The sequence below is a fragment of the Pongo abelii genome, chromosome 9, assembly GCF_028885655.2.
Source record: "Pongo abelii isolate AG06213 chromosome 9, NHGRI_mPonAbe1-v2.0_pri, whole genome shotgun sequence".
Classification (NCBI taxonomy): Eukaryota; Metazoa; Chordata; class Mammalia; order Primates; family Hominidae; genus Pongo; species Pongo abelii.
This window is the reverse complement of record NC_071994.2, coordinates 10,593,303-10,608,254: the sequence shown is the minus strand read 5'-3', so window position 1 is coordinate 10,608,254 and position 14,952 is coordinate 10,593,303. Positions and strand designations below refer to the sequence as shown.

The 14,952-nt window shown below is 56.7% G+C and overlaps 2 protein-coding genes across 9 annotated transcripts in view; one reads left to right on the top strand and one right to left on the bottom strand.

Moving 5' to 3' along the window:
• MACROD1 (mono-ADP ribosylhydrolase 1) overlaps positions 1-14,952 on the bottom strand; it is a 170,341-nt gene that overhangs the window by 97,464 nt on the left and 57,925 nt on the right. The window lies entirely within an intron of this gene.
• Positions 1-14,952, top strand: part of FLRT1 (fibronectin leucine rich transmembrane protein 1) — an 87,113-nt gene that overhangs the window by 60,133 nt on the left and 12,028 nt on the right. For all 5 annotated transcript variants that reach the window (XM_054525735.2, XM_054525733.2, XM_054525732.2 and 2 more), the window contains one exon: positions 7,471-8,466. The gene's annotated coding sequence lies outside the window, so the exon portion shown is untranslated. The remainder of the gene's footprint in view (positions 1-7,470; positions 8,467-14,952) is intronic.

Below are 14,952 nucleotides of genomic sequence, written 5' to 3'. Positions count from 1 at the left end.
ACCGGACCCCCAGCACTAGCACAGAGCCCTTGAAGGAAGTGAGCAGGGGGCTCCTGAAATAGGCCAAGAGGGGCTCCAAGTCAGGGGTTGAGACCTGAATGGAGGAGCGTGAGGCTGAGGGGAGGGTCTGGGGAAGGGGCAGCCGAGGGAGGGAGATGACTGCCTTTGGGCAAAGCCTGGGTTCTCTGACAGCTCCTCAGCTTTCTCCCTGGGGAGTCTCCAGCAGTGGTCCCCCCACCCCCCAGGGGCCCATGAGCCTGCAGGATATGTTGCGCTGCAGCCAGCACAGTGCTGCTTCAAACTGCCACTCGAGAGCTCCAGCGTGGGGACAGCGTGGGGCCCACTTCACAGCCAGGCTGCCAGGAGACGCTGTGAGAGTGCCCAGACCCTGGAGGCCAGGAGGGGACCAGGGCTGCCTGCCGGCTCCACCACCTGCCTCGGCCAAGGGGCAGCCAAGAGCACTGTGATGGGCAGGCAGGGGGTCGAACAGCCACTGTTCTGCCGACAAAAGCAGGCCAATTTCCTGAAAGAAGAGGTTCCGGCCTTGGCTGGTGGCACCAGGTTCATCACCCCGAGCTTCCTCTAGGCTGGACACGGGCCCTAATGGGCACGGGCGACGCGTTACAGTGAGGTCTGCCAGGTAGAGCTGGCAGGCAAGTGGTCGTTCTTGTCCCTTTTTTTTTTTTTGAGACTGAGTCTCGCTGTGCTGCCCAGGATGAAGTGCAGTGGTATGATCTCGGCTCACTGCAACCTCCGCCTCCCGGGTTCAAGCGATTCTCTTGCCTCAGCCCACCGAGTAGCTGGGATTACAGGCGCCTGCCATCACTCCCAGCTAATTTTTTTTATTTTTAGTAGACACAGGGGTATCAACATGCTGGCCAGGCTGGTCTCGAACTCCTGACCTCAAGTGATGCACCTGCCTCAGCCTCTCAAAGTGCTGGGATTACAGGCGTGAGCCACCGCACCCTGCCCTGTCCCCTTTTGTGCCTAGAGTTGCTCTGTGAAGGGGCAGGCTCTGGCCACAGTGCCCCTCCCTGAGGGGAAGAGGGCAGGCCTGTTGGGGGCTGCTGTGTCCCCATACACTCCAAGCACACTGCCGGCTGTGTCCCCTCGAGGGCCTCCCCCCGACAGAGCTGACAGCCGATGCCGGTCCCTCAGTGAGCTGGGTGCGAGTGGCCCTTGCTGGTCCCCCGCTCACCCACTCTCTCAGCGTCTGGGCCCGGGAGTTCCTGCCTGCCCTTGCTGGGAGGAGATTGCAAAGGCACAAGAGCACTCCAGGCGGATGAGGACTCTTCAGGCGCCTGCCTGCTCCTGTCTCCCTACTGCCCGGGGATGGCGGTGCCCACCGGCAGCCGTTTCTAGGTCCCCTGTTGCTCAGCTGCACTGTGAGGATGGCAGCTTCAGCTAGGGAACCCTCCCCCTCTGCAGCACCCTAAGCCTGGCAGAACTGGGCCTCCAGATCCCCCAGACAGTACAGGGAGGGACTGCTGGGTCCAGTGGGGCAGGTAGGGAGGGGCAGGTGGCTACGGTCTGCGCCCAATTTGGGCTTCTCTGCCAACTCAGCACCAAGGGTTGGGTGAACTCCCAGGCCACCTCTGGCCAGAGCTGCCCACGTGTGAAGGGAAGGAAGGAAGAGAATAAAGAAGGGGAGATGTCCCGTGGCAAGAGAAGCTCCGTCCTGGGCGAGTGGGCCCCCCACACCCCTGGAGCGCCCTGCTCTGGGCGTTGCCTGCTGAGTTTCTCTGATGGCCATCTTGAGGGTGGGCGCTGGCAAAGGCCCAGGCCCGCCGGCCGGGCGGCACAGACTCCTGAAGCCACCCACGGCCTGGCTCGCACACTCTCGCAAATACCCTGAAAGTCTGGGTTTTGTCAGGAGATGGTTTAATTAGCAGAGCGGAGGCTGGGAAGGTTCTCACCACACAAGCAGGCTCTCGCCTCCGCCTCTTCTCACCCTGCTACTCGGGTGCCATGCAGCGGTGCCAAGCCTGGGGGCCGGGAGCGAGTGGGCAGGGAATGGGGTGGGCCCATCTCACAGAGCATAAGGCACAGCCTCCAGAGGCCTTCCTGCTCCTGCTCAGGCCCGGGGCTGCAGGCTGCAGATCAGGACCAGGCTCGGAGCCCATAGCAAGCCGGCTGTCTCTGGCTGTCTTGGTGGTGCTCCTGGGAGCACTCAGCTGCCCTCCAGTGAGGAGAAGGAGGCGGGAACCCACTCAGCACCCAGGCCTGTCTTCAGGGAGTAAAGCCCGGGGGCCTCCCAAGTTGGCCCCTTCCCTTCAACCCCTCACTGTGTGAGGTCCCTAGCCCAGGTCCCTGCCCCTGTTCCTGAGGATGTGGTCCCAGCTTTTCAGTGGTCCTCTCCTGTGCACCCGGGCACCTTCCAGTTCTCCATGCAGCAGCGAGAACGCTCTTTCTAAATTGCAAGTCTGGTCACGCTCCTCCATGCCTCAGCACCCTCACGGCCTCCCCGCTGCCCTTGTATGAAGACCAGGCCCCTCAGCGCAGCATTCAGAGCGCCCCCAAGGCCAGGCTCCAGGCCCTGCTTCAGCTCGGATCATGGCCCTCCACTCACTCAGAGCTCTGGGACACTGACCTCTCAATTGTACCAAGCCCTCGCACCTCCAGCCTTCACATAGGCTGTTCCCTCAGCCTGAAATGTTCTTCCCATCCCACTCCCTACATGCTGAGCCCATTACTGAAGCGGTCCTAGCCCCCACACGGCAATGCTCTCCCTGCCCCCAGCCTTCTGTCTCCAGTGCCCTCGGGACAGAGGGAATAAGCAGCCCCCAGACTGCTCTCTGCAATGGGAAAGAAAGGAACAGGCTCTGTGGACAGCCATCCTGGTAGGGGGAAGTCAGAGCCATGGAACAAACTCCAGTTTGAGTCACAAAGAGCCTTTTCATCTATAAAGGTCAGATACAGATGCTGACCTCAGCCTGGAAGTCCAAAATGAAAGAAAATCCTGGGTCTCCTAGCTCGCACCAGCTCTGACCTGCTTACAATGATATAAACTCTGCCCTCTTTGCCACAGGGCAGCTCTGCCCAGGGAGGGGGAGGCATGTTGTTCATTTAAAACACCACTTCGCTAAGTCACCAGCCATAAAGCCCACCTGGGTTTCTAGCAGCACATACCAGCCATCTGATTAATGACACATACATAAAAATCCATCCCGAAGAGCCAAAGGTTGAAATGAAACAGGAGGGCTAATTGCTAATATAGGAATTAATATCAGAGAGCTCTGATCTTTAAGGCAGCTATGAACTGTAAAGCTGAGGGCCTGAGGATCGTTTCTACTTCAGGAGGAAGCCCTGAGGGCCAAGGGTGGGCAGTGGCTCTAGAAGATAGGCAGGTGGTCAAGGGGAAACCCAGCCAGACCTGCCCTCCTCTGGATTGCCACTGAGCTCACATGTGATTGTCATGACATGAGAGTAGCCCAGAACCACAGCACAGTGTCATCTTCTCCAAGAAGCCTCCATGATCCACCCCGCTCCCTGAAGGCTGGGCAAGGCGGGGCTCTTGGCTCCCACACTGCCCTGTGTGCGTCTCACACTGTAGCCCTCTGAAAACCAGTGCCCTCCCCACTGGACTGTGAGCTCCTGGAGGATGGGGGCATCTCTTTGGATCCCCAATGTCTTGTACAATGCCTGGAGCATGATTAGACTCAGAATATGTTTGCTGGATGGAGAGATGGGTAGACGGAAAGATGGAGAAATGGATAGGTGGAGAGAAATGGATGGATGGAGAGATGGATGGATGAATGGACAGATGGATAGATGGAGAAATGGATGGATGGATGAAAAGATGGAGAGATGGATGGATGGATAGAGGTGAATAGATGGATTGATGGAGAGATGGAGGGATGGAAGGATGAATACAGAGATGGGAGGATGAATACAGAGATGGGAGGATGGATGGAGAGATGAATGGATAGATTGATGGAGGGATGGATGGATGAAGAGTTGGAAGGATGAATGGAGAGACAGATGGAAGGATGGATGGAGAGATGAATGGATAGGTTGACAGATGGAGAGATGGATGGGTGAATGGAGAAATGAGAAGGAAGGATGGACAGATGGAGAGATGAATGGATAGATGGATGGAGGGATGGATGGATGAATGAATAGAGAAATGGTGAGATGGAGGGATCGAAAAATGGAGGGAGAGATGGAAAGATGGAGGGATGGATGGATGGAGGGGTGCACAAGAGAGCCTCAGGAGAAGCCCAGGGCCCCTCAGTGCAGTGTTTGGTGGATGGTCCGTTTCTCTTACCCTGTCTTGGAGTAGTGCAGCAAGAAGGAAACCGGCCTGGAGTTTGAGGCCCTGACACTGCTGCAGGTTGTATAACCCTGGACAAGTCCCACTCCCTCTTCTCAGTCCACACAATGGAAGTGGTCCTCCCTGACTGCTAGCCATGCTGTCTTCCCAAGCTCAGGGAAGATGGCAAGGCAGAAATTACTGGGAAAGGACAAGGTGCATTGTCCCCGGGCATATATGTATGGGCAGATTTGGCCAAAATGCAGAGGGTGGTGCAGAGGTGTGAGACTGGGCACTTGGCTTTCTTTCCCTCCTTTCAAATTTCTTTTAATACAGTTGTGATATCATTGATGATAACAAAAGTAGAATTGTGTAAGCATCTCAAAGTACTTTCACTCAAAATGGAAGCTTTTATGATGTTGACTCAAAAAATGCTTTATTGGTTTTGAGCACAGAGACCAGACTTGGAGCCTGTGGAAACGGGAGGCCAAGGCGAGGAGTGTAACCACTAACTTCACACGGCATGGTCTCCACTCACTCGAGCCAGGAGGGTGGCCACTGGGGGCGCTGTGGCTCTGGCGGGAGGTGTCTGCCAGGCGCGTGCATTTACATATTTATTCTCGGGCCTCCTTTGGTTCAGTGAATGCAGGTGGCTACTAATGATCATCATTATGCACCCACACAAGGGGAGAGCCACAGTGCTGCTGGAGAGCTCACACCTCCCAACCACTGCCAGCCAGACTCACTTGGAAAACCAATACACACCCCAGAAGCCCTCCCCAGGGCACAGACACTGAGGAGCCCAGTATCCCAGCACTGGGGTTCCAGGAGGCTCTGCAGGCCCCAGGGAAGGTGGAGGTGGGGGCTGCAGCAGGGAAGGTGGACTGAGGACATACGAAGCTGGACAGGCACCAAGAGCCTCACTTAGTGCCTTGGTTTTCTAAATGAGGGAGCAGATGGAGAGTTTGGTGGGTGCATTTATTAAGCACCAACTGCATGCAAGGCACTGAGCCAGGCACTGGGGGATCCAGCCTCAGGTCCTCCCTTGAAGCCAGGGAGACAATTCTTCTCATGCTATGTCGTTGCTGTCATGGTTCACAGGACCACACAAGCCAAGCGGAGGGTGGCCCATTGCAGGGAGGGAGGGATGACGTCTGCACGGATTCTTACAGAAGGGGAACAGTACAGTGAAGGGCCAGGCTGGAGCCAGCTCGGGGCACTAGTGGGCAGTAGTGGGAGACACGGCTGGTGGGCTGGGCAGGGCCCTTGGAGACTACCGTAGGAGCATTGCCTCTATCCTGAGAGCTATGGGACGCTCTCAGGATAAAGCCGAGAAGCTATGGGAAGGGTCTGAGGTGAACACACCAGTGGGATGAACCTGCCTCCTTTGTGGGTTCTTAATTTCAAAAGCAGAGCTCAGTGGTTTCTCTCTTTATCGGGAGGCAGCGGCCACAGCTGGCTAGAGCCTCTGGGCTCCCAGGACACGGCCGTCATCCTCTCAAAATGCCAAGGCCCGCTGCCCCCTGCCCCACCCCCATCGGTATAAAACAATTTCTGCGCCCCAGCCAGGGAGGCGAATGACCTCACTGGACTTTTTCCATCTCTCGCTTTCATGGAGAAATTGCAATTTATAATTGGATGAAATCACGCGGGTGGTAATAGCAATAAGGGCTTGTGCTGGAGCCGGCCGCCCTCCCCCCGTGTGCAGGGACTCTGTCCTCATCTTCCCTCCTGCATAAGCCCCACGGTACCCCTTCCAGGGCCTGTGCCCCACCTGTAGTATTCACCAGGCACTGGCCATTCAGAATCGATGTCCCATGGGGCTTGCTGGCTCTGAAACCTCCTTCTTCCTAGGGCAGCTTGTCCCAAGAAAACTCCCCTGCCACCCCGTCCACCCCATCAGACTCAGCCTGCACACCGCCTGGCTGGCACACACCCTTCCCAAATGCCTTCCCTGCCAGGCTGTGAGCCCTGTGGGCAGCCACCCCCCATCTGGGTGCTGGGCTTATTAAAACATGAACCCTAATATCCCTGTTTTTATTTGTAACGGCCTCCGACAACAAGCATTTCTCAAATCAGCCACCTTAGGCCCTACAAAGAAAAGTGCCCAGATGCAGCTGAGCCCATCTGGATCTGATTTCAAACCAGAGCAAGCACTCTCAGATGTGTAATAAAAGCCCTTTTCCAAAGAGGGGCTCCTGCAGGGGGAATACAGACACCAGGGCACCACGGCCCTTCCACATGCCGCGCTAATGAGAGGTGCTGGGGAGGGCTCGGGGTTTTGTTTTGGATTCCAGAACAGCCTGCCCTGCTCTCCGTCTGTGTGGAAGAGGAGGGTGGCTGCCGGTGTTGAGGACTGACCCCCCACCTAGGAAGTGGGGTGGGCACCAGACAGAGGCCAGGAACACGGAGACCCAACTTCCCCAGTTCCCTGATGGTCCTGCTTCCCGTGGTGCTTCCCGTGGTGGGGAAAGGCAGTGCTTGTTCTGGAAGCCCAGGCCATGGCAGCCCAGTTGGATCCTTTGAATGACATTTAGCAAGAAGAGCAGGTGCTGGGGGAATTGGAGCCAGCTCTGGGCTGGGTGGGTGGCCCTGCATGGCCAGGAGCTCGAAAAACTTCATTTTTTTCTTCCCAGTCCTTCCACCCCCAGGGAGGGAAAACCAGGTAGCTGCAAGGCTGGGCACTATGCATGGCCAATTGTTGTCAGGATTTGGAAAGAGTCAGGAGATAGAGAGAATAACCCCAGCCCCTTCCCTGGCTCATGGGCAAGTGGCATTAAGAAAAAAAACAGCATCCAGGCTGGGTACAGTGGCTCATGCCTGTAATCCCATCACTTTGGGAGGCCGACGTGGGCGGATCACGAGGTCAGGAGATCGAGACCATCTGGCCAACATGGTGAAACCCCATCTCTACTAAAATTAAAAAAAAAAAATTAGCCGGGTGTGGTGGCTCATGCCTGTAGTCCTAGCTCCTTGGGAGGCTGAGGCAGGGGAATCGGTTGAACCTGGGAGGCAGAGGTTGCAGTGAGCCGAGATCGCACCACTGCCCTCCAGCCTGGCGACAGAGCGAGACTCCATCTCAAAAAAAACAAAACAAAACAAAACAAACAAACAGGATCCAAAAGCAAAGGGGGCTGCAGCCCAGTGGCCCTGGTGGATGTTGTCCCAATGCGGTCCCTCATGTCTCTGGGCTTAATCACTGGTATTGTTTTTGGCAGGTGAGGAAGCAGGCAGTGGGCGAGAAGACGGATTCCTTTTTGGACAGACAAGACCAGGGAGTGAAGCGGGAAGAACCCATCCTCCCTACCTCCCCAGCAAGGAAACCTCTACAAACAGGAGCAGCTAAGCAGAACTGAGGCCCTTGCCCCCCAAGCATCTTCCCAAAGAAGGGCATGTGGGGGCCTGACAGCTCAGCTGCATGTGTCAGCAGCTCCAGCCCCACCATGAACATCTGAACTCCTCAGCAGGGTAATGGACCCCCTCCTTCCCCCCGGAGACACAGCCTGAGTGGCAGGAATACAGAGCCTTTGGAGAGTGGCTCCCTCTCAGCTCCGTCACGCAAGAACGCTCTCTGCACCCAGCCCATTCTGCCAAGTGACTTAAAGGGATTAAAAAAAAAAAAAAAAGAAAAAAGCCTTGGTAAACAAAAAGGGGGTAAAAGCCACGCAGAGGTCTTTCAGAAGAGGTGGCGGCCTGCAGACAAAAGGGCAAGAGTTGAAAAGGGCCGTGGAGGTAGCAAGCAGCAGAGGCCACCCTGCTCAGGGCTGGGTGCCAGGCCACAGGGCATGCCCGATGAACAGGGAGTCGGAACCCCCTCAGGCCACCCTCGGGAGTCCTGGGGTCCAGAGGGGTCCTGTACCCCTTGCACACAGGACTCTCACTCTGCAGGGATAAGCCACCTGCGCCTGTGGCCTAGGGTGCCAAGGATGCTGCTGATTGTGGCCCGCAGCCTCATCTGAACGCCAGGAGACCAGGAGACTGAGGCACCGGATCCCCTCTCTGTGCCCTGGGGCGCCCCAGTGCTGCCCAGTCACCCGAGGGCTGAGGTCTGCGTCCCTAGTAGTGCAAGGCCTGGTAGGACCACGGGGCAGGGAATGTGAGTGCCATCCGAGCTCACGGTGTCCTGAGCCGCGGCTTCGTGACTTTGGCGGGGGCCTCCGGACCAGTGACCCCAGTTGGACCCAGAAGGCTCTTGGGCTGCAGCGACAAAGGAGGTAAGCCCCAAGGACGAGGGAAGAGGGATGCGAATTCGGAAGGGCTCCAGGGTGGCCCAGGGTTCCTTGCGCCCAGACAGCTGGGTCGCACCCTCCAAAGGCCCCTTTTCCCAGCCAGAGCTCCACAGGTCTCCACCGGTCTGCAGCTCCATCCCACCCACCCACTCACGCAGTTCATGCAGCTGGCGGCTTCTGCTTGCCGGCATAAGCATCATTTGCCACCTGGTGGTCCCCGTGCTGCTGGGCTCTACCCAGCAGCTGGACCCAGGATATAACGGAGTGGCCTCTCCTGGAGTAAATGGCCCTGCAGCAGGGTGGAGGAATCTCATTTTGAGCCCCCTCCCTAAAGGTGGTAGCAGTGAGGCCTTGGCGGGGTGGTGTGCAGGAGCTCTGGTAACCTAGGCTACTTGCCCTGGCGCCTGCTGCCCTTGAACGAGAGGGAGTCCACAAGTCTATATCAGGGCCCGCCCCTGCTCTGGCCGGGAGACCCAGGGTGGGTTGATCCAAAGCTACTGCCCAAGGTCCTGCTCCTGTTGGCCTTTGGGCACCATCTGCGCTGGCTTCCAGTTCAGCCTCTTTGTTGGTTACTGGAGCGAGCTGAGGCCCAGAGAAGGGCAGAGAGTGCCCCAAGGGTCACACAGCAGGCGGTGAGTGCTCCCTCCCGCTGAGGTGGGGTTGACTCCTCCAGGGATCCCAGGAGGCCAGAGGGAGAGGCTGCACCTCCAAAAACACAAATCCCAGCAACCTCAAGCCGCCGTGCCCTGGGCAGGACAGGGAAGCCCCAATTCATTACCAAGATGGAAAATGACACTTCCCACGCTCTTCCTCAGGAGAGGGGTTGATTTATGATTGCACCAGGGCCTGGGACATTCGTCAGCGCGGCACAGCATGCACGCCGTCTGCGGGGGCATTAATAGCCATGTTATTAGCCACCGGCGTGAAAGATGCCCTGCGGATGGGCTATTTGCTGTTATTTATTATAAAAGTGCGCCAGCCCGACAGCGGGGCCGCGAGCGTGCCTGAGCCGGAGCTGGGCTGGCTGCTTCTCTCCCAGTGCCCAGCCCTGGTCCCTACTGTCCCTCTAGTCCCTAGGAGGGCTTGGGGGTCATTCCTAGGCTGAAGCCAAGCTAGAGGGGAGCAGCTGCTGTCCCCCAGGCCTGCTGCCATGGAAGGTCTGCTCGGTGGCTCTGTGCAAAGGCAAGCAAGAAACAAATGCTCTGGGCAGACAGACCTGGGTTGGAGGCCTGGCCCTCTGGTTGTGAGCGTGTGACCTTGGATAGGTCTGCCCCTCCCTGTGTGCCTCCCCTTTCTGCACTGGGGATGCAGCCTCTCCCTTCCACACAGGCTGTGGCCAGCTGGAGAGAGCATTCTATGACGTGCTCAACACTCAGGCACCCAGCCCTGCCAGCTACTCCTAATGCTAACAGGCGTGACCCCACAGGCATGAGTGACCCCACAGGTGTGAGTGAACCCACAAGCTTGAGGGGCTGCGGACCTGCTGGTGGAGAAAAGCGGCCCCCATGAGGCCCTGCTGGAGTTGGGACACTGTTCCCCTGCACCCTCCCTGTGCCAAACCCCTGGGAAAGGGTTACAGCTGGGTGCCAAGGCCCAAGGAGGTAGGCGGGGAGGCTGCCCACAGCTGCTGGAGGGCTCTGTCTCCACCCTGAGCCTGTCTCATCCATGCAGGGCCTCAGATTTTCCTCATCTGCAAAAAGCAGACAATCGCTGAGGTCCTTTATCTCATGATTCCAGGGTCCTGAGTGGTGGGTTCCATCCGTGTGTGTATCTGTGGGGTGGGCGGGAGGGGAAAAGGCCCTCTGTAGGAAAGTGAGGATCACCTCTGATAGTTGGAGACAGACAGGCAGTTGGGCAGTGCCAGGCCAGCATCCATATCAGTGAGGGTGAGTAGGGATGGCCAAGAGTCTCCCTTTGGGGCCAGAGAGGTCCCGCTGGGCAGCTGAGACAGGCGGTAGAAGACCTGGGAAGGGGAGAGCTCCAGACATCGAGTCTGAGGCCTGGGTTTGTGGCTACCCCTCTGCCATCTGCTGCACAATCCAGACCTTTCCCTTTGCCTCTTTGGGCTGCTGTGGTGAGGGCACCCTGGGTCATCATGACGTCCTGGGGTGGGCTGTAGGAAGGCCAGCCTCCCTCTTCTCTACCACCAACTGGCCCTGGGTCTAGGTTCAGGGGCCTCCCTTTTGGTGGCCCTGTTCATTCATTCATCAGATGTTTACTGAGCACTTTCTGTGCCAGGCTCCATGCCAGGCACAAGGCAGACCATGTCCTAACTGTAGGAGTTTACATTCTAGGGGGAGGAGACAATCCATAAACTCATGATAAATAAATAGGGAGGGTCCCACTGGGAGCAGGGCCTGCCTCCCGCCTTGTCAGGGTTGTTCTCAGCCCCTGAGAGGCCCTGCCCTCGGAGCCCAGTGCCAAGCCTCTCATCTAGGATCAGTGAGTGTTGCCCATCACCAGCCTTTACTGGTCACACCGCTCCTCTCCAGGCTCTCTGCTGTGGGCCAGGATCCTAAAGGAGGCAGAGGAGGGAAGCAGAGCAGAGCCCGCAGCCTCAGTCCTGTTCTGGGGGACTGTCCCCAGCCCTGCTGGTGCTGCCTCTCTTCCTTTTCCTCATCCCCCAAGATAAAGACCTTTAGCCCCTCTCCTTCCCTCTGAAATTCCACTGGGCTTTCTTTTATTTTTTATTTATTTATTTATTTTTGAGATAGGCTCTTACTCTGTCACTCAGGCTGGAGTGCAGTGGCACGATCTCGGCTCACTGCAACCTCCACCTCCCAGGTTCAAGTGAATCTCCTGCCTCAGCCTCCCAAGTAGCTGGGATTACAGGCATGCACCACCACGCCCAGCTAATTTTTGTATTTTTAGTAGAGACAGGGTTTCTCCATGTTGACCAGGCTGGTTTTGAACTCCTGACCTCAGGTGATCCACCCGCCTCAGCCTCCCAAAGTGCTGGGATTACAATGAGCCACCTCACCCAGCCCACTGGGCTTTCTTTTTCCCTTCCCTAAAGGAATTAAGTCTCAGTTTAGGCAGCTTTACTAAAAATGGACACAGACAGACAGAAATATCAGGTGTAGGAGCATCTTATTAAATAATGCCGAGAGAGAAAGGAACAAAATTACACGTGTCTCCTTTCATCCCCCCACCCCCTCCTGGCCTTGAATGGTTTAATATCGAACACTGTTATCAATATAATTAACCTCCTAAGACACAATTCTAAAGTCTTCTTTTTTTAAAAGCGATTTACATTCTCTGAAGTTCAGGACATCCCGCCACCTGGCACCAGTGCTGCCCAGCCGGCCTATGTGGTGAGGTGCATTTATGGTGGATTTGCATACCTGTCTGCAATTACCGCCAGTGATAACAGCTGATGCATAATTCATGCAGCATGAAATTAGAAAAATAATTAACTTTAGGTTTTAAAAGAATCCCCGCCCCAGCCCCCATGCATCACAAGCTCTAAATGATACCAGTGGATGGGATCCAGGAGTAAAGCTGTTTAGGGTGATGGGTGTGGCTGGCTGGCACCCTGCCCTGGCAGGAGCTGGGGTTAGAAGGTCCTTGAGGGTCACGGCATCTAGCCCCTGCCCTTAGGAGATGCCTCTGGTGGGCCTGCAGTCCCTGGGGCATCTGCCTGAACTAGGGCTTGGAAAAGCCCCACTCACACGACTTAAGGCTCCCCTCCTTTCCTGCAGTTCATGTCTGGGGCTCGGGGAAGCACGGTCATTGCTAGTAATGGTAATAGTTCTCTCATTCTGAATACGACTCTGCTAAACATTGAAAATAACCTTATTTTATCTTCACAAGAGCCCAGGAAAGTAGATTGTTTATGGTCACATTTTGCAGATAAAGACTTGAGACCCCTGTAATCCCAGCACTTTGGGAGGCCGAGGCTGGCAGATCACCTGAGGTCGGGAGTTAGTGACCAGCCTGACCAACATGGAGAAACCCCGTCTCTACTAAAAATACAAAATTAGCCGGGCGTGGTGGTGCATGCCTGTAATCCCAACTACGCGGAAGGCTGAGGCAGAAGAATCGCCTGAACCCAGGAGGCGGAGGTTGCGGTGAGCCAAGATCGTACCATTGCACTCCAGCCTGGGCAACAAGAGCAAAACTCTGTCTCAAAAAAAAAAAAGACTTGAGACCCAAGGCCACCCCACAGTAGGCTGAGCAGCTTGGTTGAGCCAGGCAGACCACTGGGCTACTTGCCTTCACAGGAAAGGGGCTTCCCGGCAAGAAGGAGGGGAGTTCTCCCTGGGTCTCCCTGAGCACCAGGAGGCAGCGGCCTGCCCTGTCTACCTCCTGGCCCCCTTCCCTCTGTCTTGTTTGCAGTTGAGGCCCCAGGAAGGTGGGGTCTCTCATTAATTTAACAAAGGTTTGCTGAAGCCCCATCACAGAGCTGGAGATGATTGTGCCTTGGTAGGGCTTCCTGTCTAGTGGGAGGTGGGACTGGGGTCCCACTGGCCTTTCCCGCTCTGGGGCTGAGAAACTGCTTCTGCCCACAGTCTGCCTGCACAGCATTCTCAGTGAGGACTTGAAGGCCCGACAAGGTTTAGGGGAGACACATGAATTATTGATGAAGGGAGGGACTGGCAGGGGAAAGACACCTGCAGGGGACCCCACCTGGGGGCTGGGAAGTGGGGGAAAAGCCAAAGGACCCCAGGGTCTGCAGCAACCACACACCAGTGCCAGGCCACACACCAGTGCCAGGCCACACACCAGTGCCAGGCCACACGGGCAGCCAGATTCCTAAGGACAGCAGCAGGCAGGTAGGCAGGAAGGAAGCTGAGGGGCCAGTGGGGGTGAGGGAGACGTGACCAGCATCCATGCATGTGAGCATGTGCTTGTCTTTCCTACATACAGAGTTTACATGCAGGACACTTCCTCTCCCCGCCTGGCCCTGCCTGAGATGCCCCCATCCCGGGGATGGGGCAGGTGAAAGAGGAGACGTGGGAGCGAGGCCAGATAGGGATGGGGGGCTGTTTCCTTGCTGGCTTCCGGAAGCTCCTGGGACATGCCTGTGAATAGAAAATAGCATCCCCAGGTTCCATGAGGGCCAGAAGCCAGCAGCAGGGTCCCCAGCAAAGGCTGAGCAGCAGACAGTGGGCCATAAGCCACCACGAGGGGTGGGGAAGAAACTTGGTGTCACTGGCTTATAAACGCTTTGCAGCTGGGTGCAGACGTCCACACTCAGCTTCCCTACTGCTCCCCAAAACCTGGGAAACCCGGGAGGCCGCCGGCCTCTCCCGACTCGTGGCACTGGGCAGCAGCTCCACAAAGGGTCTAATGCACCGTGAGCGCAGCTTCTGGGGAGGGCTGCAGAGGGGATGGAAAGGGGAGGGACAGAAGCCTCAGGACTTCTCAGGGGTGGGAGTGAGTGTGGCATGGAGGAGGTAGGGAACTATTTCTGGCCACTGGATGACCTGGTGACGAAGGCCCTTTTAAAACCCTCTTATCTCCCCCAACCCCTCCACCCTGCCCCCAGCCTGGAGGGCCTCCCATGGGAGGCTGGCACGGCCCCACAGGAGGGGATGGTTGATGGCCCCATCCACCAGCTCTGTGCTGCCCAGACATAGGGTCAAGGCTGCCAGCATGGCTTGGGGGAGGGGCAGGGTTGCACCCACACAGCTTGAGGTGGGCAGGGGGCAACATCTCAGCTTCACAGGGCCTGATAAGTGGTCAGCCTGTCCTGAAGGCACAGCAGGAGTCGGGGAGTAGAGAATGGGCCACTGGAGCGCGGAGGACAGAGACGGGCAGCTACTGCAGAAGCTAGGCTGTGTGTCTGGGGAGGCAGAGACTCGGAGCAGCTTTTAAACTGGATGTGTCGGGGGCATCCAGATCGCACTCAGGAGGGGGTACTCTGCACATATAATGTCAGTGAATCCTGAATTGTAAGTTCCCATGTAAGGGCCCCTATTATGACCACATTTATAGATGAGGAAATCAAAGCTCAGAGAGGGCAAGCAGCTTGCTCAAAATAACACAGCTTGAGGCCTGACATGGTGGCTCACACCTATAATCTCAGCACTTTGGGATGCTGAAGTGGGTGGATTGCTTGAGCCTAGGAGTTCAAGACCAGCCTGGGCAACATAGCAAAACCCCATCTCTGCAAAAAATACAAAAATTAGCCGGGTGTGGTGGTGTAGGCCTGTGGTCCCAGCTCCGCAGGAGGCTGAGGTGGGAGGATCACCTGAGCATGGGGAGGTGGAGGCTGCAGTGAGCCGTGATTGAGCCACTGCATTCCAGACTGGGTGACAGAGTGAGACTCTGTCTCAGAAAAAAAAAAAAGAAAGAAAGAAATCATGACCTGAAAGCGGCAGAGGCAGGACTTGAACCCAGGCCTCTCTGTCCTGGAGGTTGGCAGGGGCCAACGACTGATAGAGCCAAGAATAATGCCAAGAATAATGCCCCAGGGCCCCCAGCTAAGCGGGGGAGTCCTGGACACCCACAGCCTGAGCCATCCCA